Source organism: Alosa pseudoharengus, unplaced genomic scaffold (genome assembly GCF_046254945.1).
Source record: "Alosa pseudoharengus isolate Yale_2024_CS ecotype anadromous, Long Island Sound unplaced genomic scaffold, YU_APseudo_1.1 YU_APseudo_1.1_scf_3, whole genome shotgun sequence".
Lineage (NCBI taxonomy): Eukaryota > Metazoa > Chordata > Actinopteri > Clupeiformes > Clupeidae > Alosa > Alosa pseudoharengus.
In genome coordinates, this window is record NW_027468718.1 from 33,915,873 (window position 1) to 33,924,129 (window position 8,257).

The following is an 8,257-nucleotide window of genomic DNA, read 5'->3' on the forward strand; positions in this document are numbered from 1 at the left end:
GTCAATGGAAGCATATCTTTGCAAAAGTTCTGTAGCTATTCCGTGTTCGTCCCATACGGTTCGTGTATGATTGTTCAAGGACTGAAAAACAATTGCTTAAGGTCACGGACCCTTTCTCCTCCGTAGCTTACTGGTGTAGCAATAGCGCTGGAAATCTTGTGGCATGCATGCCAATAGGACTGTGCATTACCTGACGAAAAACAAAACCTTTTTTGTCAGATCATGGAGAGATTTCAGATGTGCAATAACTTTAAAAGGCGTCTTCATAAGTTAGACTGGTGTTGGTGATTGCTATTGTTACAACCGAATTGTCCACTGATATCAGAACTTAAACAACCTCTGAATTCTTAATGGTGGGCAATGCTAAAAATTGTAACCTAAATTATTCATTGCATTAAAGATTGCTTTTTTCGTTTAAAAAATAAATTAGATTCCCCATGGAGACTTTGAAATGAACAAACTGAACAAAAATGTTGGCAGTGTTGCATATTGATATTGAAGTATTGAAGAATCAGATGAAAATACAGTTGCTTAATATATAAAGGCTCATAGGCCCAGGGGCGTCTCCAGCAGTTGAAAACATTCGGGGCTTAGCCCATAGAGTCTAAACAGTTCTCATAACTCCCATTTTGCCTGCTCTTCCTGCTCACTTTTAATATATGAATCCACCGACTGTTGCCTCATTTATGCCACCTTGATTGCATGTTATGGACATATTTTGACAATTAAAGGATGTAATGACATGTTGCTATCTTGACATTTCTGTTTGCTATAAAAAACGAAATATATACCCCATAGCCACCTAGCAAAGTGGCGTTTTAAATAGCAAGATGCATCATATGGTTCATGTTATGCTTAGCTTAAGGAGAATGAATCATTAATTCATTAATTCACTAATTCGATTCTACAAAGGCAAAGTACCCTAGATAGGCCACTGTTTGGTCAGCTCCAAACTGTAGGCGAGTGAGTGCAGGGCAGGCTGATAACAAACCTGAACTTGTAGCCTAAATGACGACAGCATAACTCCACCACCTCGTTGTCCTTGTTGCCTTTATGTTTTCCTTTTAACTTTCTTATACTAAAAAGGAAATGCAAACAATGACATGTCCAACCCTGGAACTGACTGACTCACCTCTCTCTCTCTCTCTTGTGCGTGCGCTCTAAGTAGCCTACATTCCAAATTATGTTTTATGGTAAGGTAACGTTCAAGTTAGATCTGCTGCATGAGAGTGAGAAGAAACCCGTGTCCTGCTTTTATATTTGATAAATAGGTCCATCTCATCTCACAGTTTCAATGCACGATCCAATAATGGTTTCATATTTGTTAGTCAACTTGGCAAAATACATTCGGGGCTACACTCAAAACATTCGGGGCTGAAGCCCCGACAAAATCGGCTGGCGACGCCCATGCATAGGCCTACAAAATATTGATAACTTAAATGTAAAAATCACATAGGCCTATTATTTAGGAGGATCACCCTCTCAAAAAAGGAGTGAGGTTATGTTTGTTTCAAATGAGTAGCCCTCCATATGATTTTGGGTCCTTCAGGTAGCCCTCATTCCCAAAAACTGGTATAACTAGTTGAATATATGCTCAGGAAGGGTTGACAACATGTAACTTGCTGAATAAATGCAGCAATTATTGTATGGGATTTTGTAGATTGCTTAAAAAAATGTAATGGTTGGTAACTTGTTCTATCATGTTCTGGTCGTTCTTTCTCTCTCTCTCTCTGCCATTCTCTCTCTCTCTCACTCTCTCAAGGATGTTACACCCAAAACATACCCATGACTGATTAAGAAACATAAGAGCTGCCTTTTTGCGCCTGACGTTTGATAACAAAACCATCCCAAATGTGGACTGGACAAAGCTATTTATTATTTAAGCTATTCGCTAGTGACCATGTGTTTTAGATCTCCAAAATAGGGCCCGTTATGTCTTTTTCATTGATCCAAGCACTTCAATACAAAAATGAAAAGTAACTTGTAATTTGAGTAACTTAATAACAAAGTGCTTTTTAACTTTTACTCGAGTAGGTTTGTCCAATTGGAGTATTTACTTTTACTCAAGTAGATTTTGAAGGAAGTAATTGTACTTGTACTTGAGTATAGATTTTCAGTACTCTACCCACCACTGGTGACAGGTTTGTATTTTCCCACAGCACAGGTATCTGAGCAAACAGACATGTCCTGGAAAATAAAACACAATTTCTAAAAATGTCTGATCAGTGTCCCTGGACTTTATTTAACCCCCAAAAGGTCATTTTGGGGGTCAAGACAGAGAGCCATAGCACTGGGGCTGCTGCTGCTGCGGTCACTACCCAGCTGGACATGTCTGCTGAGCTTTCGGAACTCAAGGAGATAGTGTATAACCTTGGAACCACAGTGGTGGAGCTGAGAATAACTCTGAGTTTCACCCAAAATGAGCTACAGAACACCAAATCCCTGCTGTACACAATGGAGACTGAGAATGATGGTCTACAAACAGAGATGGTCGTGCTGAGGAATAGACTGACTACTAGTGGAACTGAAGTGCTGAACCTTAAGAAGGAAAATGCAGCGCAAGACACCGGACTGTCTGCCAGTGAGACTGAGGTGGAGAACCTGATGGAAACTGCAGCACAAGAAGATGAAAGATGGAAACTGCACAAGAGGCAGAGCTGACAGCAGTGAAGACCAGACTGACAGCCACTGAGACTGAAGTAGAGAATCTGGAGAAAGAGATTACAGAGCAACCCAAGGTGGCATTCTCAGCAGGTCTGACTGACTCAGGATTCATAGAGGCTGGGAATACTGAGCTGAACTTGGTCTTCACTAAAATCATCACCAATGTTGGGCAGGCCTACAACAGGCTTCTTCACAGCTCCAGTCAGGGGAGTCTACTACTTCAGATTCAATGTCAGGGATAATCTAGCTTCACGCTGGATGTTAATCCGCATGTTTAAGAATGATGAGATGATCATGGGTTTGGCACAGTATGATACAGATGGATCTGACTCCCATCTGTCTAGTGGTGTGACTTTGCAGCTGGAGGTGGGAGATGTAGTCAACATGCGACTCCCTGCAGGCTACAGGCTCTATGATAATGGTCATAATCACTGCACCTTCAGTGGCTTCCTGCTCTTAACTCTCTGAATGGAACACACTGCTCAACTTGATGCTGATGCTGCCAAGTCATAAATAAAGTACAAATAATTACGAGCAAACAAACCCTGTTGTTCTTGCTGGGTGATGATTGTGTAACGGATGCCAGCTAACTTAGCTGTACTTGTGGAACGTTGGTAAACCTCACTCCCCGACGCCTCAAGAGTGCTGCTGGCATGCGAGCCAGTAGCCTGGGCTATTGGCTCAATTGTTAGCGCGCTCGCCTCCCGATCCGAGGTGCTGCTGTTCGCGGGTTCAAGTCCGGGCGTGTACAGGGCTGAATCGCGCAGAGTGTGTGTTTGTGAACATGTGTTGCCACATCAGTCCCACTGGCTGGTGAACCACAGGGATTCCTGTAAGTACTGAGTGCATCATGGGAACTGATCCATTAGAGCGCTCAGACTGATATCATGAAGATAATTAGACTCACACACAGACACACACACATACACGCACACACACACACTCATACACACTCATACACTCACACTCACACACACACAAACACACACACACACACACACACACACACACACACACACCAGCATTACTCTACACCCCTGTACTGAGGGGGGTCTAATGGGGGTTGAGTGAGGTCAGGGTGATCCTGAGCTAGTCTGCCTAATCCTCAGGTAGCTTTAAAAGGTAAGGAGTGATTAGAGCCCAAAGCCAAAAGCCTCTCAGTCTAATTGGGTCAGGATTGGTTTAACTGACGCTGCGGGCTTGTTGCTTTTGTCTCCAGTTTCTCACCGATGCACAGGACACGCTCTCACATGCAGCCCTGTCTCAGAGAAAAGTCCAGTCCAACCGGCTACAAACCACATGTGTGTCTATGTGTGTGAGTGTGTGTGTGTGTGTGTCTGAGTGTGTGTGTGTGTGTGTGTGTTTGTGCCTGTGTTTGTGTGTGTGTGTGTGTCTGAGTGTGTGTGTGTGTTTGTGTGTGTGTGTGTGTGTGCGTGCGTGCGTGTGGCAGAGAGAGGTTTGGTCTAGTCTGGCTGGGCTTTTGGCCAGAGCTGGTGTGGATGGGACAACGAAGACAAGAGTACTGAGCCATATCGGACTCCTAAAGAAAAAAGTTCCAATAATAGTTCTAGACATGGCATCAGCTAATTGAAGGTATGACACCTGATGGTGATGGCAGTGTAACTTACAGGGCAGTTATATTGTGGTGGATAAGCTCAGCTCCTTATCTTCACTGTGTGTGTGTGTGTGTGCGTGTGCGTGTGCGTGTGTGCCATATCGGACTCCTAAAGAAAAGGCAGTGTAACTTACAGGGCAGTGATAGTGTGGTGGATAAGCTCGGCTCCTTATCCTCTACACTACCACTGAAAACATTGTGGGTTCAAAGTGGCCTCCACTGTTGTACCCTCGAGCAAGACACTTAACCAAAGCAACTTAGGCACTTAACCAAAGCAACTTTAATTCGCTATGAGGACAGTGGGCCTTGTGATATAATTGACATGTAAGCTGCTTTGGATAAAAAAGTGGCTAAAGTGGCTAAAAGAATAAATGTAATGTCAGGACTCTAATGGACTCTGATGAAGATGTAACCACATTGAAACTTACGTAATTTGCTGCACCTTTCTAAAATAAAAAGAAGCGATCTGAACATCGATGTGCTTTGGTGATTCTTTCCTTGTTACTCCATGTTGATCTCCAAATCTGCAGTGGTCTGCAGTGGCTTGGGCTGGGAATGGCGAAATCTCATGCGTCCCTTGTACACTTACTCTAAAAATGTAATGATGAAATGACACTAGTGCCAGGGCTACTGCCACAGCGTTGGCATCTAAACCATGACCCTCACAGCTGTGTGTTTGTGTTTGTCTAAAGCACGTCCAGGTCTAATGAAACTGTGCAGACTGAGTGCGTCCTCTTCTGTCCTGCCCTCTCTACCCCTTAAGGGTGCGTCCTCTTCTGTCCTGCCCTCTCTACTCCAGACAGGTGCGTCCTCTCCTGTCCTGCCCTCTCTACTCCAGATGGGTGCTCCTGCAGACGGGTGCTCCTGCATGTCTCTGGTGCCCGTCTCCATGGCGCCCGTCTCCATGGCCTGCTCTCTCACAGGGAGGGAGTGGCACTTCTGAAAACGTACCCAGCGGGCATCGGGTGTCCACATTTGAATAACGGGAGAGGTGACCTATTGTCCTGGCTGTGTGTGTGTGTGTGTGTGTGTAAAAGAGAGAGAACCTGTTGCCCACCTGCCAGAAGGTGCACACACACACACACACACACACACACACACACACACATAGTCGTTTAGTGTTGGTCCAACAGCTGGCAGATGGACTTTTGAATGTAAATAACTCTGGAAGAGGCCAAACCCTCTGTCCTCCTGCATGTCATTCAACCACTCTCAAAGACACACACTACTGTGGCCCTGTTATTGTGTTTTGAAAAATGTTTCTTTTGTGAAATGTTGTTTTGTTTACTGAAATGGTGATGTGTTTTGTTAAATGTTTTGCTTTCTGAAACACACACACACACACACACACACACACACACACAAACTAAAGACACAGCCTCGTTAAAATTAGACGATAGCAACTAAGGGATCTAGTGGACGATTAAATGAAACAACTTACTGTACATAAAAAAGGCTTGAAATGTATATATATATATATATATATATATATATATATATATATATATATATGAAATGTGGAAAGAAACAAAGCTTTAATCTGTCCTGTGTCAGTAGCAAATCAGAAAAAATGTAAATCTCTCTCTCTCTCACCCACACACACACACACACACACTAAGCGATCACCATGGTTTCCAACCAATCAGATCCCCCATCTGAAGCCAAACGTCTCAATCAGACTCAGGTCAGCTCAGGTGTCTCTGTTGTGGTGTCCGAGTTTTCTGAGCTTACCGGGCCACGCTTGTTCTCTGTCCTACCGGATTACAATCCGTTTATCCTCCGAGCTCATCAGTCAGGCCACTCACACACACATACGCACACGCGCACACACACACACACACACCACTGAATCAAATCATCAGCTTTGGCATGAGTCTGAATATTATCTGTCTCTGATCTCTGCCTGATGTGGCCCTGATGTGGCCCTGTTCCCTGGGTCCCTCTGGTCCAGCACACAGGAAACACCAGTGCCATGGTTTGTGGTTCAATACTAACCTCAGTCTGACCCCGCTCATAGGGGTGGCCACAACACGGCACTCGGGAGACAACACAGGCATTCCAAATGAGTGGATTAGGGGTTAAGTAAGGACATCATAGGAAAGGATGGCCCAGCTGTCAGGATGACCTACCGCCGGTTTTGTATCATTTTGGCCAGTGTTTTAGGTGCCTGAAAACGCACTTTTTTTTCAAACACGGGTTCTAGGGGGAGAATTTTTGAAACCAGCACCCTATCATTACCTTTGCCATGGACAGGCAAAATTATACTTTGTGAAAACGCTGATGACACGGACCTGATGAAAAAGCAGGTTACAGAGGAGTTCTTGGTCTACAACTAAGCATGGATTAGATTGTAATGAAACCGTGAAACCATCAGACCGCTGCCCACATCATGAGGATCAATTCAAGACCAAACATTAATATGTTATACTGATTCCATATGTTTCACAGATATGTATATGATGAGGGAAAAAGAAAAGACAGAAACTCAGGTGTCGGAGACTGTATGGTAATTAGCTAAACTTTGGCCTGAAGGTCACACAATGCGCCCTGTGCTGTAAACGCAGACGGACCCCCACACAGCTTGTGTGTGACACAGACATGGAGCGGTCACATGTGGTGCTGTGTGGTGTGGTGTGGTGTGGTGTGGTGTAGTGCGGTGTGGTGTGGTGTAGTGTGGTGTGGTGCGGTGTGGTGTGGTGTGGTGTGGTGTAGTGCGGTGTGGTGTGGTGTGGTGTGGTGTGGTGCTGTGTGGTGTGGTGTAGTGTGGTGTGGTGTGGTGTGGTGCGGTGTGGTGTGGTGTGGTGCTGTGTGGTGTGGTGTAGTGTGGTGTGGTGTGGTGCGGTGTGGTGTGGTGTGGTGTGGTGCTGTGTGGTGTGGTGTGGTGCTGTGTGGTGTGGTGTGGTGTGGTGTGGTGTGGTGCTGTGTGGTGTGGTGTAGTGCGGTGTGGTGTAGTGTGGTGTGGTGCCGTGTAGTGTGGTGCGGTGTGGTGTGGTGTGGTGTGGTGCTGTGTGGTGTGGTGTAGTGTGGTGTGGTGTGGTGCGGTGTGGTGTGGTGTGGTGCCGTGTAGTGTGGTGCGGTGTGGTGTGGTGTAGTATAGTGTGGTATAGTGTGGTGTGGTGCTGTGTGGTGTAGTGTGGTGTGGTGTGGTGTAGTGTAGTGTAGTGTAGTGTAGTGTGGTGTGGTGTGGTGCTGTGTGGTGTGGTGTGGTGCTGTGTGGTGTGGTGTGGTGTGGTGTGGTGTAGTGCGGTGTGGTGTGGTGTAGTGTGGTGTGGTGCGGTGTGGTGTGGTGTGGTGTGGTGTGGTGCTGTGTGGTGTGGTGTGGTGTGGTGTAGTGCTGTGTGGTGCGGTGTGGTGTGGTGTGGTGTGGTGTGGTGTTGTGTGGTGTGGTGTAGTGTGGTGTGGTGTGGTGCTGTGTGGTGTGGTGTGGTGTGGTGCTGTGTGGTGTGGTGTAGTGCGGTGTGGTGTAGTGTGGTGTGGTGCCGTGTAGTGTGGTGCGGTGTGGTGTGGTGCTGTGTGGTGTGGTGTGGTGCTGTGTGGTGTGGTGTAGTGTGGTGTGGTGCGGTGTGGTGTGGTGTGGTGCCGTGTAGTGTGGTGCGGTGTGGTGTGGTGTAGTATAGTGTGGTATAGTGTGGTGTGGTGCTGTGTGGTGTAGTGTGGTGTGGTGTAGTGTAGTGTAGTGTAGTGTAGTGTGGTGTGGTGTGCTGTGGTGTGGTGCTGTGGTGTGGTGCTGTGTGGTGTGGTGTGGTGCCGTGTGGTGTGGTGTGGTGCCGTGTAGTGTGGTGCGGTGTGGTGCTGTGTGGTGTGGTGTGGTGTGGTGCTGTGTGGTGTGGTGCCGTGAGGTGTGGTGTGGTGTATTATAGTGTGGTGTGGTGTGGTGCCGTGTAGTGTGGTGCCGTGTGGTGTGGTGTGGTGTGGTGTGGTGTATTATAGTGTGGTGTGGTGTGGTGTGGTGCCGTGTAGTGTGGTGCCGTGTGGTGT

The 8,257-nt window shown here is 46.5% G+C and overlaps 1 pseudogene; it reads left to right on the forward strand.

The window, feature by feature from the left end:
* Positions 1-2,214: 2,214 nt before the first annotated feature.
* Positions 2,215-3,132, forward strand: LOC143099927 (uncharacterized; annotated as a pseudogene).
* Positions 3,133-8,257: the final 5,125 nt, after the last annotated feature.